General features: G+C 41.9%; 1 long non-coding RNA gene across 2 annotated transcripts in view; it reads left to right on the forward strand.

Moving 5' to 3' along the window:
• The window catches only part of LOC106897197, a 160,204-nt gene extending 134,188 nt beyond the window's left edge, over positions 1-26,016 (forward strand). For both annotated transcript variants that reach the window (XR_001413748.1, XR_001413749.1), the window contains one exon: positions 25,149-26,016. This is a non-coding gene — a long non-coding RNA (uncharacterized LOC106897197). The remainder of the gene's footprint in view (positions 1-25,148) is intronic.
• Positions 26,017-27,791: the final 1,775 nt, after the last annotated feature.

The following is a 27,791-nucleotide window of genomic DNA, read 5'->3' on the forward strand; positions in this document are numbered from 1 at the left end:
ACATATTGTATGGACCCTGATGCTGAACCAGTTTTTACCAGGTCTGCGGTAGACATAAGATCTGATTGTGATTCCATCCTTTAATTCTTCTTGTATCTGTGACAAAAAGAAGGCCTCTGTTTTGCTGAGAGTTTTATGGATATCAGAAGTAGCAGTTTCTACTACAAAAACCTTCAAGAGGCCTTCAAAAGGCATGCAGGCAAGGAGTAGAATTAATCGAGTATTAATATCCTTATTAAATAGATAAGGAACTGAGGAACAAAGAAACTGCCCAAAGCTATACTGGCAAGGGAAGAGTTCGGAATTGAACCTCAATGTCCTTATTCTCAGTTCATCACTGTCCCTGCAAGGTTGCTCTTAATTTTGTTCATTTTTTTTGCTTAATGACTTGCATTTGGACTTTTAAGTTAATACTATTTGAAGTATCAAATGTGAAAGGGAATTTTTGATGCGTACTTCCTTTCCAGTCTGACACAGTTGTCCTAAAAATTCTTTTTTCTCTCCTGAGCCTTTCTGTTTGAATGTAACCATTAATTATGTAATTGCTTTACTACTCAGGGGAAGGATACCCTAGATTAAACAGAAAATTACTAAATAGAAATATCCTAAACATGTCATACAGGTTCTGGGGGATGTACACTATTTATGCTGTCAGGGTTCAGCAATATGCAGGGGTATGTAATGGTTTTGTGGGTCCTTGGCAAATGAACCAAATTTCAACACAGAAAAAAAATTCCAGTTAAATAATAAAAAGACTGATCATTTGCTGTAGAGAACTCATGCAGTTTATTATGAATCCAGCACTTGTGCGCAAAAAGATGACACAGAGAATGAGGTACCTAACAGTGATTCTTATTAACCCCGGTATGCCTCCTCTGTCCAAGGTAATATTTCAGCTTTTTAACCTTTTTATGAAAAAGGAAAAGATGGCTTGTACAGAAAGCACTTAGCTGCTAAAATTACATCTGAAGTTGGAGGGGAAAATCCGCCTTGGCATCTTAATCCAAACCCAGGGAAATTTTGTGTATGTCAAGAAAGAAAAAAAGCTTTTTGCAGATGTGCCAGAGTTTTGGAATGAGTTCTGCAGCCAAATATCCCAGAAGCTGAAGGGGTATCTGTCTCACTCTGGTCTATTTATGCAGCTCCAGATGTGACACACCTCTGGATGCTGAAAGGTACCGTACTTACCCAATTACCTGATAACATATTAATGTACAAAAGTATGAAAGTCTGATTAAAAACAGTACTTCCACTGGAAACCTCATCTCACTTGTATTTTATTCCTGAGAAATGTTAAGAAGAGAACTTAAAATGCACCCTACTGCATCAAGTACATTCTTTTATTTTTTCTGACATGAACTTTTTACTGTCTTACAATGGAAAAGGGTTAGAAAGGCATGCCTTAGTAAGAACGTACTCCATTATAGTGAGCAATTACGTAACTTGCCTCAAATTACAATTCTCCAATGCACCGAGCTCAGGGAAGCCAGGGGGATCACCTGAGCTCTACTTTCATCAACAATGATAGTGTACAGGGTCATCCCCAGCCTTTCTCAGCCTTCTGTCCTAAACAAGACCTAATGTTAACTGTAAATATCATAAAAGGGGTTCTGAAAGTCTTTTCCAGTTGAGCTGGCATTTTCCATGGAACCTTGAATATTAGAATACATAAAAGTGTTTAAGTTCAAACACACTTAACGTATCATGTTAGTTCTTCTGTAAGTCAGGGGGGCTAAGGTATCCAAATACCTTTGAGGATCTGACTGTGTGGTTTATAATATTTGTATATTTTCTACAATAGTAATAAATCAGGAAAGTAAATCTAATTATTATAGTAGGGTAATTATTGAACTTTGACAGGTAAGGTGTTTTTTAGTTGGCTAAGAAACATGGGAGAACCACTGAACTCTGTGAGCATAAATAAATAAATATTTCATTCATGGTAAGAGCCTTAGAAATGAAAGGCCTGGAGAAAAATAGATGAGCCAAAGAGATCAGTAAGTTTGATGAAATAATAGATTGCAAAAAAGGCAAACAATGTCTGGTGTATCTCTTTATAAGAAAACAGAGTGGAGGAATACCTGTTCCAGCTTTCAACCAAGCTAGACAGAAAAGAGCAGTGGGAGTAGGAAACAATGTGGTGTTTCTGAACATAAAACATGCCTTTATAGTTTGTTAACCATTTAATAAGAGTATATTCTTAACTTTTGACTTCAGAAATTTTGGGACTTAGCATTTTATGCATGCATCTTTGGATATTGAAAAGCATCACTTTCTCCTCCATGTGAAAATACGATATATTTGTTTGATGAGAAAAATTAGGACTTCCTGTTGACACATCCCAAATCCTAGCAATATTCTCTGTAAAGTGAGATGTTACTGAACTATATTAAGAGTACCAGAACTTTTCCTTTAAGGAAGGCCAGTCTGATGCTTGAATACAAAACCATTTAACTTTTTGGATGAGAAAGCAGATGGCAAGACTGTTTATTAAGACCACTGACCTGTGTGTTGTTGGAATTTCCTTTTCACTTTGTGCCTAAACTAAAAACTGGTTGAAAGGTTTTTGTTCAAGTATTCACAGCCAATGTAACTTTTCACTGAATATAGAAGCAGTACAAAATAACTAGCAGAAGGTAGGATGTTGGCAGGGCTTTTAAAGCATTCTTGAACGTGGCTCTTAATGGATGACCACAATGGCCCTTAGGAATGGCCCTTCCTTAGGAAGAGTCATCCATTTCACTAATGTCGTATCCATTTATTTTGGGTTCCTGTTTTTTTGTTCCGTAGCAAATGCTTTACGTTGCATCAAAATGTTCTGGAGCTTGACACAGCTGGATGTGTTCTCGAAACACTGCTGTGGATATGTGTGACAATTTACCTTGTACCAGCTCCTTTGGAGCCACGCTGAGATATTGTTAACTCAGTACAAAGGCAGCAGCATCTTTGCCATGACTTTGTGTAAGTCTCAGGGTGTTTCAGTGTGCCATGTCACTGAGAACATCCCGAGTGTGCAATGTGATGTAATGTAGTTTTAGCATCATTAGCACATCAGAGCTGACTGAGGAATGCTTGGTGCCTTACTTTTACTCCTAATTGTTATTCCTCAAATTCTGCATCTGTTCACGTGCTTTCTAATGGAATTGTAAGAGATCACTTGTGCTTTGGGTCTAGTCATTGTCCCCACCCTGAAAACCATGCAACGGATGCTTAATGCAGAAGGGCCCACAGAGCATCCACTCCATCCATTTATGCTCACCACAAAATAGTTCCAGTCCTCCTCACAGAGTTTTAATAAGCTAGTTAAAGACCATAAGTCACATCTGCAATGTTTCACAAGAGGACATAGATCAAAAACATCACTAAAGACTTATATTCATTTGAAAAAAAAAAAAAAAGAAAAGTAACTAGGCCATGCCTAATGTTACACAGAGAACCCTACAATAATTTTGCTGAATGTGTCTCCAAATTCATTTGTGATCTCTCATCTGGCTTTCAGTAGATTTATGAGTACATGACAAAGGCACCTCAAATGGGCATCACATGGATTTTAACATCAGAAACTCTAATGCTCTATACTTCAAAACCTGTTCCTACACACAGCCCTTCTCTGGAGCCTCACGTGGAGGTGCAGCATCTCCCTGCAGAAGTCAAGTCACGCATGAAGAGAGAAACAACCTTTTTAGATCCCTGCAGGTTAAGCATGGGAGTAGTACGATGTGAATATGATGCAAATAGACAGGATCAATAAGCAATTTCCTTCCTAAAACAAGGGAGACCTTCCTGACATCAGTTCTTTAAGGATAAGTCCCAAACATTTTACCAAGTTACAACATGTGAATTAGTACATATCTTAAAAATCCGGTGGCATGTCCTCCTTGCCTACACATTTCTAGCAGATGCCTGTACAGATGCATCCTCCCTTCTCCCTTTTTGGGTCTATCCCTGTCTGTGTGAACACACACCCCTAACCCCCATGACACTGTATCTGGGTACATCTGTCCCTGGTGTGTGTGTGTGTGTGAACTGAGCCTCACAACCCTTCGGTGCATGCCCCTTTCGCAAAGAGACACAGCTGTGGGATTACTCCCTGTCCTGCCTCTCCAGGGACCTGGTTTCCCAGTCCCCTGTGATTTATGGAAAACTGCTCAGCCCTTGATGATGTTGATGTGAACAGATCCCTCAGCTGCGTAAGCGACGTGTGCACAATTGATGTCTTCGTGGTGATTAAATGAAAGAGCCAGCATGGCCTCATGGGCCATGGTCATAGAATCATAGAATTGTTTTGGTTGGAAGATCATCAAGTCCAACCACTAACCTAGCACTGGCAAGTTACCACTAAACCATGTCCCTCAGCACCATGGCTACTCATCTTTTAAATACCTCCAGGGATGGTGACATCAACCACTTCCCTGGGCAGCCTGTTCCAATGCTTGACAGCCCTTTCTGTGAAGAAATTTTTCCTAATGTCCAATCTAAACTTCCCCTGGTGCAACTTGAGGCAATTTACTCTTGTCCTATCGCTTGTTACTTTGGAGAAGAGACCAACCCCCACCTCTCTACAACCTCCTTTCAGGTAGTTGTAGAGAGCGATAAAGTCTCCCCTTAGCCTCCTTTTCTCCAGAGTAAGCAACACCAATTCCCTCAGCCAATCCTCATAAGACTTGTTCTCCAGATCCCTCACCATCTCCGTTGTCCTTCTCTGGACACGCTCCCGCACCTCAATGTCTTTCTTGTAGCAAGGGGCCCAAAACTGAACACAGTGCTCGAGGTGGGGCCTCACCATTGCCGAGTACAGGGGGATAAATCGCTTCCTTAGTCCTGCTGGCCATGCTATTTCTGATACAAGCCATGTCTCGGTTTCTCTCTTGGTCTATGAGCTCTGTCAGTATAATCTTTTGGGCCATATCCATCACAGATCGTTACTGCTCCCTAATGCAAAGCCCAAGCCTTGTGCACAGCACTCTGCTTTCACCCATGTGTTAGTATACGATGACTGTTACTGCTTTCAGAAACAGATCTCACTGAAAAGCAGCGAGCCAAGATACTCTGGATAGCTGTTAGGGCAAGGAAATTGCAACCAGGTAGGACTTTTCCACTTCATCTGCCTGATTTGCTTTATGCTTTGGGTGTGAAATGCAGTGTTTTGCACATGAATGTGCCTATGTCCTCCTCTGTGCTGGGGTGAGAGCTGCCATCCTTCCTGGGATTCTAACAGCTGGTGTGAATTGAAGAGGAGCCAGGAGATCTGCTCTTAAGAAAATCACCATAGCCTCAGTTCCCCACAAACGGCTGGGCTAAAGCTGCAATCTGCTTCTCACTTCTTTTTCTCCTGGTCTGGAGGTATGAAGTCCCATCCCTTTCTCTGCTTTTATAAGACATAAAGATGCTGGGTTATCCTGGAAATCAGGTTACAAGCGCTGCGTGAGTCAGCTTCCAGTTCTGTTCGTCAGGGCTACTGAACCTTGCTTGTGTGTCCCAAGGTGAGGATTAATCTGTTAATGTTTGTAAAAAGCTATGTAAATGATCTGTATCACACTGACAGGTCAAGTGCTGCACTGCTCACTGGCTGCTCCTCCTGACAGTTTAAGATATATGCCAAACAATGTCTACCTTTCAGATGGCTTTCACTGATGTAGCTTGACTGGCTTAACCCTCTCAGGAGTTGGCCCTTCTTCTTCTAGCTTACTGCTTGGGTGAAACAGCACAAATATACCAGGCTGATGCTTTTCACATAGCGTAGAATAGAGTAAATGCATTTCTTTGTGCTTGTGCAGGACTATAAACTCAAAGGAAACCTCTTGGGTCTATTATAGCACATGTGCAATTCAAGTCCTGAAGGACACATGGAAAGCAGGGAGGGTGAGCAGAGCTTGGTGCTCTGCTTGGCTGTGGGTGAGAAGCTGCTTCTGCAGCCGTTGGCAGGATTTGTCCCTTCTGCACCCACAGGAACCACAGATGCTCAGAACGCCTGCATGGCTCAGCACGAGCCCCTCTGAGAATGTAAATCCTACCCAAGGGAAGGGTGTGCTTGAAATCTGGGAGTCTTTTTGTCTTGTGCTTATCACATAGATTGCAGCTATTATCAGTGATTGAAATCAGGGCCTGACAGCAGTAGATACCATGCAAACAGTAAAAGAAACAGTCTCTTCTCAAGAATTAATGTATAAGTGAATGCAACTCCCATAACTAGTGGCCAAAAGTTGAGTAACTAGTCTCACTGGCTGATTTACCACTTACCTTGTCCCAGTTATCAGCATTACATGTGGGTTTTTATGTTGATTTTCAGTATGATGATTAATACTTTCATTACCTTAAACGCTTTTTGGAGTGAAAACATTTGCCACTGATCTTTGCTGATGTCTCTGTGGGTGTATCTATACTTTTTGTTAAATACTTAAGCTAGAAAGCAATGCTGAAGTATGAGGCAGGGACTGTTCTTGGTACAAGCTGATGAGAGTAAGACAGCCAAAAGAAAGGGACTTTCTGTGAATCTTTGTTGTCACATGGTCCTCTGAGGCTACTGGAGCTGATAACTTACTGTGTGGGTCATTTCCAGGAGCTAACACAGGGATAAGGGGTCAATACAAATGCTAGCAATTTGGGTGACTAAGTTATGAAAAAATATTTTTTGTTTCTACCAGTACTGCTTGTCTGGGCAGTTTTTGCTTTCAAAGCCTAATCAGGTGGAGTCAGGGAGAATTGTGGCACTGATTTCTTCCACAGCTGGATCTTACCACTAGCCAGTTTCACCTTCACCACCAGTACAGGTTGCTGCGGTAGAAAATATGAATGTGGCTTTGCATTTTGTTTCTTTAGCTGAAAGTTTCTTTTTATTCTTTTCCTGCTTCAGCCGTTTATCCGCCACACGCTTGTTTCAGCGAGTGCTCAGGGCACATCTCCATGTCTCTGCGCAGTGACTTTGCAGGCAGATCTCCACTGCTATTAGCAGAGCTGCTCTGCAACTGGGTATCTCCGAGATTTAGCACACGTCTTGTTTAGTTTCACTCAAACAGCCTGTTTGTCAGCCGCAGAACTCTGTGAAAATGATGGACAATGAAAGGAACTGCTTTCTTCTTCCTCTTCATAAAATGACTGCCAATCTCCATTTAGGGTGTTTGCTTTCACTTGTACTAAACAACCTGTATAAATGTACCCAGCCTGCATTGATCTAGCTGGATTAAGCAAATGCAGGGGAAAGATGGTAGGGAGTGGGCTTTGGGACATGTCTAATGGATGTGGCAGGACAGTGGCTGTGGTTTCAGGTAGCTGCTCCTCACGGGGGTGCGGGACCCTTCTACTTTCTGGGAGGCTTCTGCTCCCACCTGGCTCTGTTGGAGCTATCTTGGGTATGGTTATGTGTGCAGCAGTCCTATGACTGCAGCAGAGGTACAGCTGATGGCAGTTACAAATGACTGCCAGGTGGAACGGGAGGGATTTATAAGCCATATTTTGGGAGGTTTTAAATACCTTGTTTACTGTGCTGTTAAAAAAAAAAAAAAGTGTAAAACTATAACAAAATAATGAAGACCAAACATCTTCAATCTTCCTTTGATGAGACAAATAGTAATATTCTAGTGTTTATGGTTTTGACAGCAAAATGACACAGAAAAAAAACCCCGAAATCACCATTTACAAGAAGTCAGGAATGAGAAAACAGAAGGAAGGCAACAGAGGCTTCTGCTAACAGAGGGATTATGGCTCTTGAGAGAGGGCAATGTGCCATCTATGAAGTACAGTCATTTTTGCAAATCCCTGTTTTCCTGGTTAGCAATTACCACCTGGCAACAGTGAGAGAGAAGCAGCCCATATTGTGCTTTGACAAGATAGAAATCCAGTGCTTCAATGAAATGTTTGGTAGCTCTGCACAGCATCCTTCTGGCAGCACAAACCCAGGGAGAAAGATTTAATGAGTGGGGAGAATAGAGATGCAGTTTGTCCCTATCCTCCACACAGGTGCCCCCTGGGATCCCAGAGACCCTGAGTCCCCAGTGCCACCCGGTGTTTTGGCCACTCAGCCATCCTTCCTGTGATAGGCAACAGCATACAGCAAAAATGCTATTGCAAGTGTGGTGTGGTCTTAACTGGATGTGAAGTGAGCGGAGGGTTGCACAGTCCTCACACTGGTAGAGTATGGTGTGCATGCAGGTATCTATGAGAAAGCTATTCTGTTCCTTAATTATTTGCAAAGACCTGCATGTGGTGAAGTGCTGTGCATTTGTAAATCATGCAGGTTTTCTCCTCAGTAATGTTTACTTTAGCCCCAGGGAGAGTGCAGGGAGAGTAGCTGTGACCGGAGCGGATGACTTCATCAGAGGAGGGAACTTACCCAGCCTCGCTGACGGATTTTTATGAAGGGTTTCCCAAGGCCAGCCTGCAGCAGCGCATCACTACAGATATGCTTTTGACATTTGTAGTCCAAGAAGCAGCAGTATTCAAAGAGAAACACTGCCAGTGGGTTTCCATAAAAAGCCTGATTCTTGGATTATTTGTGGGGATTTGAATGTAGCTCTGAGTTGTACAACCCTAAGCTTTCTTTTGGAAGGACTCCATGAGCCTACATCCTTCTTCATTTCCCCCCTGAGGAAAGGGAGTCACAGCAATGCTGCTGTGCTCTGCAAGCTACCTGCAACCACCCCCTGCCGGGGAGCAGCTCCTGCTTTGGCTTGCACCCTCCAAGCAAGCTCCAGTGAAGAAAGGACAGGAGAAAGAAAGAAAGAATTGGGAGCAATGGGAAGAATGAGAGTCATGAGCTTGGGAAAACAGACTCAAGGGTCCCCCGAATGTTTTCTTTCAGAAATAAATCAAAAACTGCTCCTGACCAAACCTTAGCTTCCTGAAAATTTGAGAAAATTAATTTCTTCTTCATAAAATAGATTATCCTTTTGGAAAAATAACTGGAGTTTTTCTTAATAACCCATGTGGAATAGGTTGTCCAGTTTTCCTATGGCTGCTGCCATAGGTTCTAATCTGATTACAGGCATGAAAGGTAGGCAAGTATAATTACGACGCAGACAGATTTATGTGTCCCCAGACAGGTTTTCAAATAACAAAAAGATTATAAATATTGGATCTATGGAAAGAAAATGTCCATTATTAAAATCAACCCGCAAGCTTGTACCGTGAAAAAGCTTTCTTCTTCAACAGAGCTGTCAACCCGCTGAGATTTTAAATTGGAGTTTGTCTAGTGTAACTCTCACTTTCTATTTAAAAAGCAAAGTCAGAAGCATTAAACTTTTGTCTTGGGTTTTAAAAATACAGAAAAGCTAATATAATTGCTGTACTACTGTAGAGTTATGAGCTTTTAGGTTCTCCAGTTTTTTGGCAAAGAAAGACTATGTCTTTTGATTCATGGCATAAGACATTTCCCTATATAAATTTGCCATACGCTTTCTCTTCAAGGAAAAAATCTTCATCCCTTCCTTTCCTCTGGACCATTTGGCTTGGCTCTTTGGTTTTTAACTGCCTGTGCTTCACTCCAGAGCTGGCTGCATTTCAGTTACCAGTCGATGCTCAGAGTTTCTATGTGAATTATTGGACTGTGCTTGACATCAGGAGGTCTAAGGAATTGAAAAGTGTGGTTCAGATGTCAAACTGCAACCTGAAAGGCTTCCGGAGATGGAGAGTCAGGTCTGTGGTCTGACTGAGACAATGTCCATGCCAGAGTCGGCAGAATAAGTCTCTAGGTGACAAAAGGATGTCCCCTGTCGGATGTGTGGCATGGGCAACATGGCTTCCAGCTTCAGCTTAAAAAAACAAAAAGGTGTTTTAGAGGGTGACATAAAGTCACAAACCTGTGAGGAACGTGAGGGGTGGATTTGTTACCTGTGTCAGTGATGTTTGGGAGAAGCTAAAGACTGCTAGGATAAGCAAAATAGGACTTAGCTGGAGTTCTTAAGTTAGACAGGCTTGTGTGAATGCAGTTAACCAGCTGGGAAGTTTCCCGAGAAAAATGACTTCAAAGAGAAATCTTTCGGAGGCTTCTTCTTCATCAGGAGGAAGTGGAGACGAATTTAGTTTAAGGATGTTCTTCCAAGTTGTGTTTGTTTATTTTCATTCATCATTGATATTGAGTAACACTGAATTGACAGGATGGTGTCATTCTTAATGCTTTATTAATCTTCTTCTTTAGCAAAATAGTATGTATAATTAAAAAAAAAAAAAGGAAATCTACACATTTTATTTGGGTTTTTTTGTGCCCTTCCTTGGAGTCTCTAGAGCCATAGATCAATTGCCGGTGTTTAGTGACCTCCTGCCCAAGAGTGTAGGGCCTGTGGGTGGGTCTTCTCCTACGGCTGACACTTGTACAGTGCATAATCTAAGATGACACTGGCCCTTGCAGCCTTATGGGAATAGTATTTTCAAGAGGATGAATTGTTCTTGAATATTTTCTTCAATGTACTGTGTTACATGCCCAAACATTTCTCTCATCTTCTTGAGCATATGTCCTACATTTCCTCTCTGCTCTTTTTGTTGCATGGGTTTGATTGTAGCCAACAGCAAAGGTCAAAAGACATTTTACTGTTTCTATTTCTATGTTTCTGTTAAGCTGAATTAAATTGTTGGTGCTGCAAAGTGAGTTGTTAAAAAGCTTATGCTGCAAGACTTCAACTGGTATAAAACGAAGCTGAGATGCATCAGTTTAAACCAGATGGTTCAGAGAGAAAATGCGGTCCAAAAAATAGGTACTGATCTGGAAACTGCAAAAGAGAGTTTGGTTCTCTGGAGCTTCAGTGAGCGGCTTCATGAATTTAGATAAAGTTTTTCATCTTGCTCTGCCTCAGGTTTTCTGGATGGATGGTAGAGTGACACTCTATTTTAAAGCACTTTGCACATTAAATTTTTTTTTATTCCTTTCACATCTAACATTAATCAGTACAACTGCCTGTTTAATTCACGTTACAGATAAGTTCTGAAATCATGATATCATGGCATAAGTTAATCATGTTTACCAGTGTCTGTGAGTATTCACTAGAAGGCATCATTTCTCAGCCCAGAATTAAACCAGCACTGAGTTTTGCCCATCAAGCAGCCTTCCATTTCTTTCCTACACAGTGAAATGAATCCAGCAGTTTTTATTGGAGTATGAATGATTCAGATCAGAATTTTCAGGTTAGCCTGAACTAATATTTAGTTCAGTCTTTTAAATTAGCCCCCAAACAACCTTTGGAGAAGTTTGGCCAAGGTGCCTTTTTTATTATTTTTTTTTAATCCCAGATATGCTACTCATGCAGGATCTTCTTTTTTTTTTTTTTTTTCTATCTACTACAATTTCCTTAAATGTTGTGAACTGGCAATACCTAAATATCTCTTCTATGATTAATACTTATTTCAAGACTTTGCTTTGTGAGTGAAAGTCCTACCTCTCACCAGAGCATGAAGAACATTGTCCCACTGCAGGGCTGCCACCTTCTGTGGGTTTTAGGTGGTCTACGACCAAAAGCTTTGTTTTTCTACTGGTGCACTCATTGCTCCCAGTGACCTCACCCCAGCACTCCTTGATGCTGCCTTACAGCACAAAAGGGGAAAAAATGAATAAATATCTCCCTAGAGGACCATTTGGCTTTAAAAATAGAAGTAGAGTCAAACGGACACTTCACAAATGTGAGCAAAGTATCTTAACCAAGAAAGCATCAGTCCTATAGGGATGTTGTGACAGCTGCTAGAATAGAAAACAGGTCTGTGTGAACAAGGAGAATATCTTGGGCAACAATTCATAACAGATAAACACTTTGTTTTGAAAATTAAGTTGAAGAAAACATTGCCAACCTACTGTTTCTAGGATGTTGCAATTCATTTACTTACTATGCCAGTTCAGTGGGACCCAGTGCTCTCTCCCTGTGTTTTATAAGGACACTGGGTGTTACACACAATCATTTCCAATGACCAATTTTGCACAATTCAGATACCATGAATTTTTTATTTTTATTAGCAGTCTCTTCATTGCAAGCAGTGTTTTTAAAGAATCCATTATATGTTAAAAAGAAAATAATCAGGGTTAAATTTGGTGCTCCGCTCTAGGGGCATAAATCCAGATTAGATTTCTTTTTAACAGTAATATTACTCAAGATTTTGTGAACAGAACTTGGCTTGGTCTCCATTGAAGAAAAACGTAGCAAAATATACATTCCTCTCCCTAAATCCTTAAGAAGAATTACCAATATGCTACTGAATACTCTTAATATAAGAAAGCAGTGAAATATTTTCAGTTTTGCAGCTATGTTCTTGGTCTTACTCACATTTTATATGGGCATTGTTTTAAATTACTGGCACTACATTAGAGTATGTCAAGACGCATCATATAAACAGATACAATTTACCATGAGCTTGAGGCAACATGATGTGTATGTTGCATTACATTAGCTATCAAAATATGTTCCTTATATAGTACAGTACCCACTGCAGACAGAGAAAGAACATGGGTTGTTAGGCATACTGTACAGAGTTGGAAGACATATGCAAATAATCTCTCCAGATCTATAGCCACATCGTTTGTATCTTTTTAAAGAGAATAGGAATAGGCTATAAGACAGAAAAATGAATCCAAATGGCTTTGCTCCATATGCAAGGCGACATCCTTTGCTGGACGATGGAAACCTCTGAAGATTGGGAAGCGCGTTACTGTGAGGGTAAGCGAGCACTGGCACAGGGTGCCCAGAGAGCTTGAGGAGCCTCCACCCTTGGAGATACTGAAAAGCTGTCTGGACGTGGTTCTGGGCAACTGGCTGTGACTGGCCTTGCCTGAGCAGGGGGGTTGGATAAGGTGACCTCCAGAGGTCCCTTCCAACCTCAACCATTCTGTGACTCTGTGATATTCACAACTCACAACAGCGAGCACTCGTTATAGCAATATGCCTGTGCACAGGGGTTAGGAAACCCAGCTCTTCTCATACTCCTTTCTTTACTGCCCATCCTGATGGCCTTCCAGAGCGCTTGGTGAGTTAATCACGGCCTTTTCATTCCTGAATCCCACTTCTCTGCTGCGCCACAGAATGCTACCCTGAGCCCTGAAGAGGTGTCACCTCACTTATATTTTCCCAGGTATGCCAGCTTTCCCCAGAAAGCCAGCTTGTTTCCTGTCCTGGCTTGAGGTAAAACAGAACCAATTTTATTTTCAGTAATTTTACTTTGCAGCTAAACCTCTTCTAACTAACTGAACTCTCTGAAATTAATGGCCTATTTTTAAGACAGTGTCTTCCAGAGTGATAAAACCTGATTATTTATAATTTATGTCAAGGAATGGTATGCAGAGAGCTTCCTGCTTATACTCATTGTTATAACAACCAAGGTCAGCTAACTTTGTTATTTGCCCCATTGGAGGGTTGGACACAGAAAAGTATAGAGGGGTCACACCTGTGGGGAGGAGCAGACAGGAGAGGTGACCCAAAACTGACCAGCAGGGTGTTCCATCCCATGGGTGCCATGCTCAGCGTAAAAGCTGAGGGATCAAAGGATCTTCTTTGTTCTTCAATGGCCAGCATCTGAAGAGGACTTTGTCTGTTTGTCTGCCTTTGATCCTGATCTGTGTGTTCCTGAATCCAGATCCAGAATCCAGTTCCTGTCCGTCGCTAAGTCCAGTCTGGGACTTTCTAGTGCCTGCTGGTGATGTGATCATCATCCTGTGAGCGTGATAGGTTTTTTTGTATATATCTCGTATCTATCTCATTATTTTATTTTTATTATTTTATTAATATTTTCACTAAAGTAGTTTAGGTTTCTTTTAAACTCATAAGTCTCTTTCCCTCTCCCTGTCGTTCATCTCAGTGGCGCTAAAGTAGTTTAGGTTTCTTTAAAACTCATAAGTCTTTTTCCCTCTCCCTGTCGTTCATCTCAGTGGCCAGTCCAGCCCAAACCATGACACTTCCCCGGGAGCGTGGGACGCCTGTCCCGCACGCCGTGCTGGCTCTGAGCACCAGCCAGAGCAGCAGCTGCTCCCACGGATGCAGGGCCTGGCTCCCCTGGCTGTGCTGGGTTTGTGCAAATCGACCTTCAGCAGCTCACTTCAACCTTCTGTTCTTTCCCCCCCTCCCCTCCCGTACTTTGTACTGTTGTAATTTCGTAAGCTGCTTGGGCTGGGTACCGCTCTCGCTGTCTGTGTCTGGTTTCTAGCCCAGACGTCAGCAGGGGTTGCCACACGCTGCTGCAATATAAATGACTAATGATGATGATAAAAGGTGTGGGAGTTGGTTGCCTGGAGTGTTATCCTACTTTGATAACTTTGTTTTAGAAACTAGCTTCTTCCTCAAATTACCTGTTATTTTATCTTATTAGGTCTTATATTTTAAAAGCAGCAAGGGATTTTTGGCTGCCTCCATTTTTGAATGCTCATCCCAGGACTTTGAAAGAGGCTTTGAAATTTTCGGAGTTTGGATGGTGCTGCTGTCACGGTGCCAGTAGCCTTCAGCGTGAATTGCAGGTTATTGGCACCTTTAAGAGTCAGCTGCAACTGTGTCCTATAAGAGGCGTTCAATAGGGAAGTGCTCTATTTTTAAATTTGGGCTGATATAGGTAATAATTACACACAAAACAGTATGTGAAAAGAACATTATCAAGGTTGCACAGCTCAGCACTTGAAGCTAAGAAACGCTGCAAGTAAAATTGTCTCTACTCCATTAATTTGCCACCTTGCACAGGTGCATCACTCACAGACTATTTTTGCCCGGGATCCGAGTCTCGCTTGGCGCGCATAATAGATGACACACCTTGTGAATTCAATACTAGATTTTCTTTTCACTGTTCAATGCATAGCTCAGACTCTGCTGCGAAGGCAAAATTATTTCCCACTGGGGCATTCCAGGGTGTTCCATCGTGCAGGTCCTTGCCACGTGCAAACACTGACTTATTTCCATTTACAGCACCTTAATAGCAGTTCTGGGTATCATTACACCCTGGTGCAGCTGGTAACCTAAGGCAAAAAAGAGTAAGATTACAAGTATTCATAATTGTGGCTGCCTGATGGAATTTTGAGTACGTGGCAGCACATACTGCAGCTCCCATTGGCTCCCACTGCAACGGCCAGTACTCACCACTTTCAGATATTCAGGGCAGGCTCCCAGAAATACAGAACAGGGAAGCAGCTTCGAAAAGTGTGCTGTGAATGAGTTGTCCCATTCCTCAGGGCAGCATTTCACACATGCAAACAAAAGACCTTTTCAATTCTACAAAAAAAAAAATTGAAGAATCCTACAAGTAAAAGCTCTTTTTCTCTCCTTTTCTATGGCCAGTGCACTGTGCTCTGACTGAAGCTGGAATTTGGTGGGCAGAATGGTGCTTAGCTACGTGCAAATAAAAGACCTTTTAAATTCTGCAAAAAAAATTTGAAGAATCCTACTAGTAAAAGCTCTTTTTCTCTCCCTTTCTATGGCCAGTGCATTGTGCTCTGACTGAATCTGGAATTTGGTGGGCAGAATGGTGCTTAGCTAAAACTTGCTGATAACACGTGAAAAGGAGGCTGAATTCATCCTAGGCCACCTTTAATTGTGGCATTTTTGGCTGGCCTTTTGCAAATTAATTAAAAAAAAGTCAAGCAAAGAAATTATTTTTGAAAAGCAAACAGAAAACTTTTTGCCATTCAAATTTTCATATCAGCAACCATCAATGTAATTTCAACCTATTGAAGTACTGCAAAGATGCTTTGAGCTAAGACAGTAATTAAACAGGAAAAAAAAGCTAAAACCTGCCTGATAACACATGAAAAGGAGGCTGAATTCATCCTAGGCCACCTTTAATTGTGGCATTTTTGGCTGGCCTTTTGCAAATTAATTAAAAAAAAAGTCAAGCAAAGAAATTATTTTTGAAAAGCAAACAGAAAACTTTTTGCCATTCAAATTTTCATATCAGCAACCATCAATGTAATTTCAACCTATTGAAGTACTGCAAAGATGCTTTGAGCTAAGACAGTAATTAAACAGGAAAAAAAATTATGATAATTTCTTTTATAAAACTAGTCACTTAAAAATAAACACGTTTTCAGATGCAGAAGACCTTCTTCAGCACTCATATCAGGCCATCTCAGTTACAATAAAATTGCCAATGCAGCGAAGATACTTGAGTATTTCACAGAAAAAAAAGTTGTCAGGTTTCTAAAAACTGCTTGATTCCTGTGAAAAGCAAAACTGTTTTTTTTCCCAGAAAATACTATGCCTGAGACAAATGGCTGGCATGCATCATTTCAGACCAAATACTTATAATTTTAAAAAATTATAAAAAAGCCTGAACACAACTTTCCTAAATCAGAAAGTGTCAGTTGGCTAGAATTATTTGCAGTGTCCCTTAATGTAGCTGTAATTAGTTTTTGGAATAAAGACACAGTTGGAACCAAAAGATTCTAGATATTTGCTGTACCCACAAACTGTGGGTCAAAAGGAGGGGTCGCTTCTGTGGTAAAGGCAGTTACATCCATTACCAGCCAAATTCTCTTCTGGCCGTGGCTGAATTTAGGGATATTATATAGCAAAAAATTAACACAGATTTGTGTCGCTTCTTCATCTCTTAATATTTCTTAAATGTCTTCTGAAGCAGCCCTGTTTCCATTCCAACATGCAGTGGTGAGGGCAGATCTTCAAATTGCTTATGACAGAGGTTATGTGCCTCCTGGCAGATAACAGGGACCTGTCTTTCACTGAGACTCGGGTGTTGTATTTTTACCTTTACAGGGCTTCAATGTGGTTTTGTTCCCAAAAGAGAACCCTGGAAATGCCCTTGAAATAGAAAATTAGGTGCCGAGATCTAGAATGATGGAAAGAGATACTCTCAAATCTTGTTCTTTCCCATAGCTGTGTCAGCTAATGCTACTTTTATAGGGGCAAAACCACAAATTTTGGTGGTTTTTATCAGGGCTAGTTTTAACTGAATATAGCAGCACCCAGGTGTTCTCATTGTAGGTTTTTGTTGTTCTACTTTTTTAAGCATTCTAGGTGGCCTGCAGAATAAAAGCCAATTATTCATAGTTTCTCAAATTACGTAATGAGGAATCAAGTAACAAGTTCAAATAAGAAATGGATAGTTTTTCAGAAGTGCTTGGCCTGCAGATTTCTGGACTCTAGGTAGGTACAGTGGGATAAGCATCACTATACACTTGTGCTGTGACATCTTTGGCATCAGCTAATGGCAAGGGGACACCTGGGCTAGTTGGAGGTGTCCCTGCCCATGGCAGGGGGGTTGGAACTCAATAATCTTCAAGGTCCCTTTCAACTCTAACAGTTCTATGATTCTAAGACACTTTATCAGCTGGACCGTGGTCTGGCTCCATTTGGCCACTTTCATGCCCATTAACACCGCAGCATGTTTGGCCTTTACTGAGCATCTTGTAAGGCAGTTCTGGGAGATCTCCACTGCTCTATCTTTCCTTTCCCCACTGATGGGAGAGGATCAGCAGGGAGACACAAAATACCTATTTGAGGCCAGTGTTTGATTCTTCTTCTCCGTCCCTATTACAGCTGAGCCGTGGGGCCAGGAGCTGCAGGATGAGGCTCAGCAGACACTAGATGAAGAGGGAGCCTAAGAGATCTATTCCCCATCATTGCGTCCACAATATGCAACTTTTATCTTTCAGCACTAACTGCTCGTTTCAGCAGAGCAGTAAATTGTCTGAAAATGGAGCACACACATCATCAGTTATTTTTTTAGAACCAGTGCTTTTGCACACATTGCAGAGGGATTCATGCGAACAAAATAAACACAGACCATGTCGTTCTCGCTCTCTTCTTGCTGATAGAGGGTATCAGGAGTTAATCTTGGGAAGAAGGGGAGGGAGGAAATACTCTTTTAACTCAAAAGGTCTGAAAAGAAATACTGAATATTTAAAAGGAGGAAAATGGCAAGTATGTGCTGTAGTACCAACCAAGAGTCAAACACTTCTGCTTCTGAGCTTTAGCACCAAACAACCAAGCACAGTGCTATGTATCAGGAAAATGGATTATGAACGCAAAATAGACCAGTCTAAACCAAAAAAGAACTCTATTGAACTTTCACCGCTGTTTGAGCCAAGCCAGAAAATTCACCACCTCTGGATTTGTGAAATTTGGAGTTGTAAATGCTTCCAGTTGTGTTTTAGATAGATTGCTAATTTTGACCAATAACCATTCTTCGTAGTGCGGCTCATATCAAAGGGGAGAGGGCTATGTGTTAAAGGGTGACTTACTGTCATTTCAGTCAGGTTGGTTTCTCTCACAAACTAGGACTCGTGAAGCCTTATGAATTGTGGTATGGGAGACCTTGCTGTAGGCGGGGGAGCTGAAGGCTGTTTGTGAGTCTGTGAATAGCACTGTGTGCACACAGGCAGGTAAAGGGGAGGCTGTAGCAATAGCCTGGTATTTAAGGATCATTATTCTGCTACAGATCATAGCTTTGTTTCCAAGATAGGGATACTTGTATTCAAAATATCTTGTCTTTTCATAATAGAGTTTAGGTATCCTGAGCATTTCAGGGTTGTGTGTGGTCCCAGAGATATAAATGAGGAGCAGGAAGGTAAATCTGTAGAAATGGCTGCAAGTCCTTTGCCTCCTCTGAGTTCTGAGCTACCCAGGGGACAAAACCAGCCGCTAGAACAAAGAGGGTCAGACCCATGGTAGGGACCAGGACGAGCTCTGTAACGCATTACTTATTTGAATTCTGCCCTCTCAGAATAACCTCTTTGCTGCTGAGTGCTTCCCTTTATCCTAGAGGAGGTCTCACATTGCTGAGGCTTTTGGAAATATCCTGGCTGTAGTGCTATAAATAGCATGTATTTCCCACTGTCTAAAACCTGCCAGCATAGCAGCAGCCTGACGTGGGTTTATTTTTCTGCTGGAGGACTACATAAGTGCTCGTGTCCTCTCTCCGCTGAGACATCTCTTCGCTGTAGGCACTGGTCTCTTTGCTCACTGCTGGGAAGTGTTATGGAACCTGGCTCACATTAGTGCCCTTTCTGATCTTTTTTTCTCTAATGAAATTGCTCTCCGTGGGCACTTTTCCTTGTCTCCCCTCTCCCTTCTTTTATGGCAGGTCTCTGCTTTTCTCAGGTATTCTGATTTCTACCGTATATTCATTTCTGCTCACCTCATTTTGATTCATCTGCTGTTCATATGTACTGCACACTGCCTGTACAAGCTGCTGTGTCTGAATGAGCTTTTAGTAACACTTTTTTATGGCCCCAGAGCTTCTTTTGGCCTTATCTTGCATTTTCATGGTGCCTTTCAGTTCCATGAAATCTAGCTCTAAATATAAGTGCAACTGTGTGTCTCTACACCCAGCAGTGTTTTACTGAGCATGATCTTGCCTGAGAGCTGACAAAACATTTGTTAGTGGAGCTTAGGATAGGACTTACCCAGTCAAAATGGCACAAGGACGGTAAGAGGACACAAAGTCATCACAGAAGTGAGAATGCATCAGTTTAATCCTTAGAATAAGGACTGCTAACGAGCACAAACATGTTTGATAACTTTGCCTTCCTCCCAAGGCCTTTTAACTGCCCTGCTCAGCATCTTGCCTGGGGGCAGTCCAGGATTTGAGCTGATCACCCAGCATTCCCAAGTCCCCTTGGAGGAAAATGAGGTTAAAAGAACTTGTTAGGAGGAAAAGAACAACACTTCTCTTGGCTGTGATGTTCAAGTGTGGTTAAATCCTCGAGGAGCCTCTCCTCCCTACTTGGTAATTCCAGCACTTCTTTGTGAGATAAGGGAAGGTGTCAGCTCCAGCAGCATCTGAACTCACGCTCTGCTTTGTATGATTTCTGTGCCCTCTTCAGTTTGCTCATCAAAACAAGTTTCCGCTGTGTATTTCTTATCCCCAGAGGGTGGAACCATCCTCAGAAAATTAAAGCTCTCTTATCTCTTAATGTGTCATCACAAGTAATAGCCTGGGGACTGTAAACAAGTTTAAATATCAAAACAATTTGGCTGGTGATTGTCTGTGATTATGGATTAAGAATACAAAATTTGTGGTCGCTGATATTCAACCTAGATGGAATAAAAGAAGCCAGATCCTCAGCTGGTGTAAGCAGAGGTAGCTCAGCTGAGCTCGGGGGAGGGAGGCTACTTTGCACTAACTGAACCCCAGACCCTGGGAGCTTTTCAGTAATTTTCATTCTTGTTTTCCAAGGTGCCAGATAATACATGGTCGCACAGGCTGATCAGGAGGATCCCTCCCATCCACCCTTCCTTTGGCTCCCCAGTATCTACACTTCTGCTGGCTGCACCCTCCACTCACAGCCTCCTTGGGGACCTCATAAATAATGACTTAGAAGAGAAATTATTTAAGATTACAAAACTTTTTCAAGAGCAAGTCAAGGTGCCAGCATATTCAAAAGCTGACAGATATGTCAGGGCAGGTGCTTTGCAAGGGATGTGCTTTGTATCTTTGATGTGACAAACATACTGCAGTAAATTCACAAACGTGCACTTGCTGCTGCCTTTTCCAAAGCCCTGCCACCGAGCCATCACCTTCAGCTCAGTCACAGCTCACGCTGAGAGTGAAGAGACGAGTAAGGATTATCCCCTTTTGCTAGAAATGCTTTGCCTGGTTCACTGGGCTGATTGCGATGACAGTGATGTGCAACAGGTCCCACAGGTCTGGGCAGATGGTAGTGGGTGTATCTCATAGCACCGTTGGATTTGAAATTTTTCATGTTAGCAGCTCCCTTTTTGGGAAGTGTTTGTGTGGCCTCACTTCTGTTACGGATCATTTTCTGACATAGTCTGGGCAGTTCTTCAAAGAATCCCACAGATGAGAAACTGAGGCAGAGAGAGATTAAGTGGATTTCCTGTAGATATATAAGAAGTCAGCAGTAGTGTAAGAAGATAAATAGTGCAAGGAGTGTCCAACCACTGAACTGTCCTTTTCTCCCCTAGGCAATGCAGAATACATGGAATACATACCTTTTCATGTACAGCTTTTTGTAATACATATATTTTCAAAAGGCTGATGTTAGGTTAATGAATATTCCAAAATGAAGTAGGAAACACATTCATTTTGATGTAGCAGAAAAGTGTTTTCCTAATGAAGTAGTAATTAAATAAGAAGGATAGTTATTAAAGAACTGGTTAATACTCTCCATCCCTCCTCTCAGCATTTCTATCAGCAGTTCTGGGCAAGGGAAAGGAGTGTTTCCGACAAGCATGAAGTCCCACTAGAAAAATATAAAAGGAGCAATGTGTCGTAAGAATCTTAAAAAATAAGAAACAGTGTCAAATAAATGAAATCAATTTCCAGAAGAGAATAATAAAGGCTGAAAAAAGGTACCAGAAAGCCAGAAGACTTTTCTATTTTCTTAATTGGGGTAATTATACTAAAACTGACAGCTAATATTTTCCCACTAGCAAAAAAACACCCACAAACCCCAGTCAGCCAAAATACTGCTCTGAGCATGAGATCTGTGAAGGTTAAAGGCTTGAGTCTGCCATTAGGAGAGTGTTCCCAAGGTTAGTCCTTAAATGTAGAGAAGAAATTTTGATTCTGGTCTCCTCACAGTTCAAAGTCAACGCTTACCTTGGTTTCAACTGTGCTATATTTGGCAAAGTACTAATATAATTGTATTTGGTCCTAGTCTTGTCCTGTTCGAATGTTAAATGCCTCTTAATACCAAGCCCATTGTGCTGTCTCTCTCTTACAGTTTAGGTGATATACAAAATAACAAGCAGCATGGACCTGCTGGAGAAATCCCTCCAGGGAAACTAGTGGTGCCAGAGTCCACACTACATGTGTTTTGGGGGTTTAGCTTTGAACCAGCTTTCGTCTGAACCCCTGTCCCCATGGACTGAAGTTTCGTTTATTGTTTTTCTAGCACATGAAATGCTCCTGGAGCATGTCCTTGGGTGTAGTTTCATCCAAAAAGCATGCAGTTCTTGCATCCCGGGTTGCATCATAGTGTGAGCCAAATACATCACATAGGGACAGCTGGAGCAACAGAGATCCAACAAATCACACTGTGTATTTATAAGGTCTTAACTGCTGTTGCCTCCTCATGGTTACTTCATGTTCGTCATGGCCCAGGTCTCCAGCTTCTCCATGCATATTTCACTGCAGCAGACTAAGGACCTTCTCCCTCAGTTAAGGCCCCTTAGTGGGACTGAAATTACCTGGCAGTCCAAGTTGTGTTGGCAGTGTTTGGATTTGAAACCATTCAGTATCTCCTTGCTAATAATTAGAACTTACGAAGAAGAGAAAAATGATTGTAGAACCTCAGATGAGAGACTATGTAGCTCAGGGACCCCCTTTCTCGCAGTAACCAGTAATGAGTGCCTAGGAAAAACTTCAATAACAAGACAAGGATGTGGTGGTATTTCTCCAGAATACTTTCTTAGCTTCCAAAAAGTTCACAACTCAAGGATTTCCTAATCTAGAAGCTCTATCTTTATACCTAATACCCTTTCATATGTTTTTTTCTTTTGTTAATTATTTAGCTACTTTTTAGATTTTTGTTAATTTTAGGATCTACGGTGTCCTGCAGGAAAGAGTTTGACATTAACTTCAGGCTGCACAGTTTGGATCTATTAAGAAAAGACTGGGGATGTTAATAAGAGGGGTTCAGATGCCCCCATGCTGCCTCTGCTCACATTAGTCCTAGAAATAGCATTGTCTAGCGCATGTGGTGTAGAGTCACCGTGCCCAAGTTAAGAGTGTTGGTGGATCCACCCCAGCTGGGGCTCTGCACCACTGTGTGTTGGTTTATGTTGATGTGAATGGGAAACTCTGCCCAAAGCAGGGGATGCAGACCAACCAATTGTAACTCCTCTGGCTTTTTTCAGAGCCAGAAGGACTTGACCCACAGGATGCCCGAGTATGACCATATTTCTATGGGAGCCAGAGTGCTGAATCAAAAGCACTCAGATGCTGTGGGAACCAGCCAGCAAGGACCTCACCCTCCCATCAATCCTTGTGTTCCAGGCCTGTGATTTTATCAAATTGTATTTTTGACCCCACTTGCTTTTTTAAATAATCAGTGCAACATTTCCCGAGAGGGTAAAGCCTCCCAGTTACTGAAGGGGAAAAGAACATGATATCCAAATGACTCATGGCTTTGTGGGTGAAGTAATGGCTGCGTGTCACAGCTTGGGATGTGGGTTTGTGGTCTGATGCCACACGGAGTGGGTGTGCTTGCGTTGTGTGGTTAATATACATGGCTTTTGTAGGAATTCTCTTGTCATCTCCAGAGCCAACTTGCTTGTTAAGATATTACTGACTGCATGGTGGCAATTAATAAGATAGAGAGGGCACTTGCCAGACATAACCAAGCCCTCTGAACACCAGCTGGAGGCAAATATGATAAAGCCTTTCTGCTGCAGAAGAAGTAGGTCCTACAGAAGGAGTTGCAGGTGGCCATGGCTGGAGGAACTGTGGGGACCAGGTTGTTTCTGAGGGCTGGAAGGAGACCTGGAGGGGGGCAGCAGGAGCCAGCATCCCTGGGAGGTACCTGATGCCTCTGAAGCTTTGATCTCCTGGGGCAGGTATCCTGCTGGCTATGCATGCTCTGATGTCTGATGTAGCACACCTCTGCCTGCTGCCCCCTGCTCCTGCTGACTTGTATCTACTGTGGGTACCCTCAGGTTACCGACTCCCTCTTTCTTGTTTTCCTCTGAATCACTCAGTGTCACTAAGGAAAAACACATAAATGCTAGTGCAAGTGCAAGTGTAAAGGCCAGTGGCACCTCCACAGACTCCAGCTTCTGCCTGGCTCACTGCTAATCACTTGTACCTGCTGGGACTCAGCCACGACACCCTTTCTAGGAAGTTGCCAGCAGTTGCTCGCTGTCCTATATATGAACAACTTGCAGATGTGACAAAATAGAGGTTGTCTTGTCTGGATTCTCTGTCATGGGATTTCCTCACCTCTCCCACTCCATCTTTTCGGTGCTCTGGTTGCTGCTCCACAGCTGTGCAGCCCAGGAGCTCTGTGGAGCTGCAGGTCAGGGCTCCCTTCTGGTGACACCCACTGCGGGGGACATGTGCCCATGCAGGTGGTGGCCTTTTCTCGAGTAGTTCTCACCACCCCGAACATCCACACTACATGGGATCTAGTGGTTTTGCCCTATGGGTTAGCAGAGGGAGGAATGAGGGAGGCATCGGTGTCCCCCTTTCTCCTCCAACCAAACTCCTCCTATAGGCAGGAGCTGTTGGGGAGGGGGTTTTGCTACATCCTACCACTGCTTGCTGTGGCAGAAACATCGTGGGATATGGTTTATAGCTTGGGAGACAACAGCAGGGCACTGCCTGGACCCAGCTGTTGGCAGATCAGTTGGCTTTGGGAAACCAGCCAACCTTTTTCAGTTTTCTGGGGCGCTCTGGTTTGCCCGTGAGATTAGAATTTGCAGCACTAAATAAGCACAGATAAATAGAATTTATCCATTTCTAATTTGAACAATCAAATGTTTACCCAGGTCTCAGTGCCTGGCTGGAGGACCAAGGGAGCTTCTTTCTTTGTGGCTCTAGCAGTGCCAGGCCTCACGGCTGGTCCCATGTTTGAAAAATCTCCTTTTTTTTTAAGCAGTTCAGAGTCTGGGGCTGCTGCTCGGGAAATGGCTGTGTTCTCCCTGCAGGCAGATCGATACATTTCAGCTCACTGCACTGCAAGTAACTTTTCGTCGTACATTAAGAATGAGGAAAATAAAAGCCAAGATGGAAGTTATTTTGGTTTTGCTTTTATTTTGAATTATTTATTCGGAAGTCGCTGCTGTCTTCCTTCCCATCAGGAGACAAAATGCCTTTGTCTTTGGTGATTTTTCCTACTAAAAAGACAGGAGGTCTTCCCAGTTTTATTTCCCTCATCCACTTGGTTCTTGGTACTGAAGTGTGAATCTTGGGTCTCTGCAACTTGACAAGATGGTCTCCTGCAGCCTTAGGGATGTAGGCAAAGTCTCCACCAGCACCAGTGGAGTCACACCTCGTTGGAACATTTCTAACCAGTTTTACTGCAGATGAGTTATATGTGTTACGAATGATTGCTGGCACATAAGCAGAGTGTTACAGAGGGTTATAAGTAATCTCCAGGCCAGCTGAACTATCATTTTAATTGAGCATTTACTAAATAGTTAGTAAAATATTAATATTTTAAAAATGAAGTTTTAATGTAATGCGTTATGGGACAAAAAAAATTGCAATTGATTCCACTATTAATATTAGTTTGGAAACTCAAACTAACTACCCATTTTGATGTTTTTTCTCCCAAAATCTAGGTTATCCTGAAGGGGAGGATAAAGAAACTGGCCACCAAGATGGTAATCACTAGTGGAAATGAAGAAGATAAAGGCAGTCAAGAAAAGGAAAGCAAAGAAGAGACCATCTTGGCAATGCTTGGAATTATTGGGACAATTCTGAACCTCATTGTGATCATTTTTGTGTATATTTACACAACATTGTAAACTAGAAGGCATGCAAATAGACCAGATAAAACGGCCATTGAGTGACTACAAACATTTGCTGACTATTGACAAGTTGTTTAATCAGAATTGACTGTGTATTATATTAACACATCATAAAAGCACTGCCCGCAGGCAGCGAAGGCTGAAGCACAATTAATTTAACAAGACTTTTTCACACAGTAACAAGCTTAACTCTTCTGTCCTGCCCTCTTCCTTTCGGTTTGGGGGAAAATGACTGCAATTATGTAAGTTGTAGCTTGGAAGAAGTCCACCTGGGATATGTTGTTTTAACACAATTTAAAAAGAAAAAAAAAAAAAGAGAGAAACTGTACACTATATACAACTAGAAATGTATACTGTATACCCGCAAAGATCGAACTCAAAGATAGCTTCATAGCACAGACCACGTGTCCGTTAGGTCAAATGATTTTTTTTCTCTTGGTTTTTGCTTTTGCTTACATTGAATCTGACAAGCTTTTTATTTAGAATGAACATATGGTGCAATCAGGAAAAAAAAACAATTCCATTGAGCAAGGTCCGCCTAAACCTGATAAAATGTTGGGAGAAATACGTTACATGATTATTTTTCCTTTCTCATTTGCTTAACATCTGTGTCTGTTCATACCAATGTTTATAAATATATATTTTTAATAAATGTGCTATATTTTTAGCATGAACCAAATATTTGGAGACACTTGTATTCATGCAGCTAAATTTTGTTTGATGAAGTGCCCTTTTTGACAATGGATGTTATTTTTCTCAGCAGTTATACAGCAGTCTTGTTTGCAGCCCTCTCACTGTGGTCTGAAGCAAGCTCACATCATGCTCATATGCATGACTTGAAGTTGGAATGTCAGCTGAAAAGCATTGCTGCTTAATACGGGAAATAGCAAAACATTGTAAGGTGACCTTTGGAGACTGGTTGCAGAAAGAAGGCTCTATTTATAGTTTAAAAAAAAAAAAAGAAAAGAAAAAAGCAAATGAAAGGAGTATTGAGGCATCTCACAAAATATTACAAAATTCACAGAATTTATGGCTTTCAAAATCTGGTCACACTCTCTAAGTGCTTATATTGAGAAAGGAGAGCAGAGGTTTATGCAGTTGAAAAGAGAAATTTAGAGAGCCTGTTGTGAGGGGCTTAGGTGAAATCCAGGCTGTAAATACAGAGTATATTTTAAATGTGAGGATCATTAACCCTTTATGCTTCTTCTGACATGTGCTTTAACTGAGGTTGGTGCAGTGAAATTCTCTGACTTGTGTTTTCGACAGGAATGTACAATGATGCTGATCACCAGTCTTCTTCAGATTTCAGTACCTATAAATATATGAAGCATTAAAAATATGAGACCTTAATTTTGCCTCGAGCTGCCTAAGTACATTGCCCATTAACTCTGACATATCCTCTTAAAAAATAGGTCAATTAATTGTTTACTGACTTGTGGTTTGGATTGCATCCTCATATACACAAGAGGGATCGCTACTGAAGTCAGCTGGCGCTGTAAAAAGTTTGATCCTGGAATCTCATTGATTTTAGTGATCAGTCCTGTCCCTCTGGAATCAGTAATGAGCTTTTCACTGGTTTCCAGGGGCTATGACTTGTCTCAAAAATAAAGACTTTCATTGCAGGGTATAAAAGCAAGCCTGGAAAACCCTGAAGGGCACCTCTCATAAACAGAGATGTTTAGTCTCTTGCGGTATCTCACATTCAACCATTAGGAGAAGGGAAAAGGTCAGTAAATAAATTAAAATGTAATCCAGTATGAAGACTGAAGGGAAAAGGAGCAAAAATAATCTCATGCAAATGAAAACAACAGGGTGAGAGAGGTGAGGAAAATGAGCAGAGATCTGAGCGACCAGAGAACAGCACAGAAAGAGGGTGCCAAGCTGGCGTGGTTGAGGAAACATTTGTGTTTGGACGGTGCTGGTAGAGCATTGGGTCTTGGAGAGGGTGAGAAACATAGTGGCACAGTTCAGTGGAGCTGAGTGAGGCCAATCTTGGTTTTTAATTTGGTAATTATTGGTAATTCTAAGGAATTAACAAACTCTGCTTTTTGATCCTCCTGAATGAAAAAAAAAAAAAGTGGATAAAATATATTTGCCTCCACTTTGCATTTTTCCTTCTGGTTTAACTCCTGCTGATCACAGCACCTGGCAGTGGCAATGGCATTGGCGCAGCACACCTGCACGCTTCAGTCACCAGCCTCTCCCTTCTGCTGCCAGCATCCCCTCTGCAGGTGTTTCTTTTGATCCTTTCTTCCTTCTCCAGCAAACTCCGAAGCAATCTGCCTGAGGCTTGCACCCTTCCTCCAGAGGGGAAGCTGGGAAAGGGCATGAAGAAGTTTAATGAATGAAACTTCATTAAGTACTTCTGTTGGTTGGAGTAGATGATCTTAAAGGTCCCTTCCAACCTGGACAATTGTTTGATTCTATTAACATTACAAATTAAAGCTCTGCATT

This window comes from Calidris pugnax, unplaced genomic scaffold, assembly GCF_001431845.1.
Source record: "Calidris pugnax isolate Ruff unplaced genomic scaffold, ASM143184v1 scaffold211, whole genome shotgun sequence".
NCBI lineage: Eukaryota > Metazoa > Chordata > Aves > Charadriiformes > Scolopacidae > Calidris > Calidris pugnax.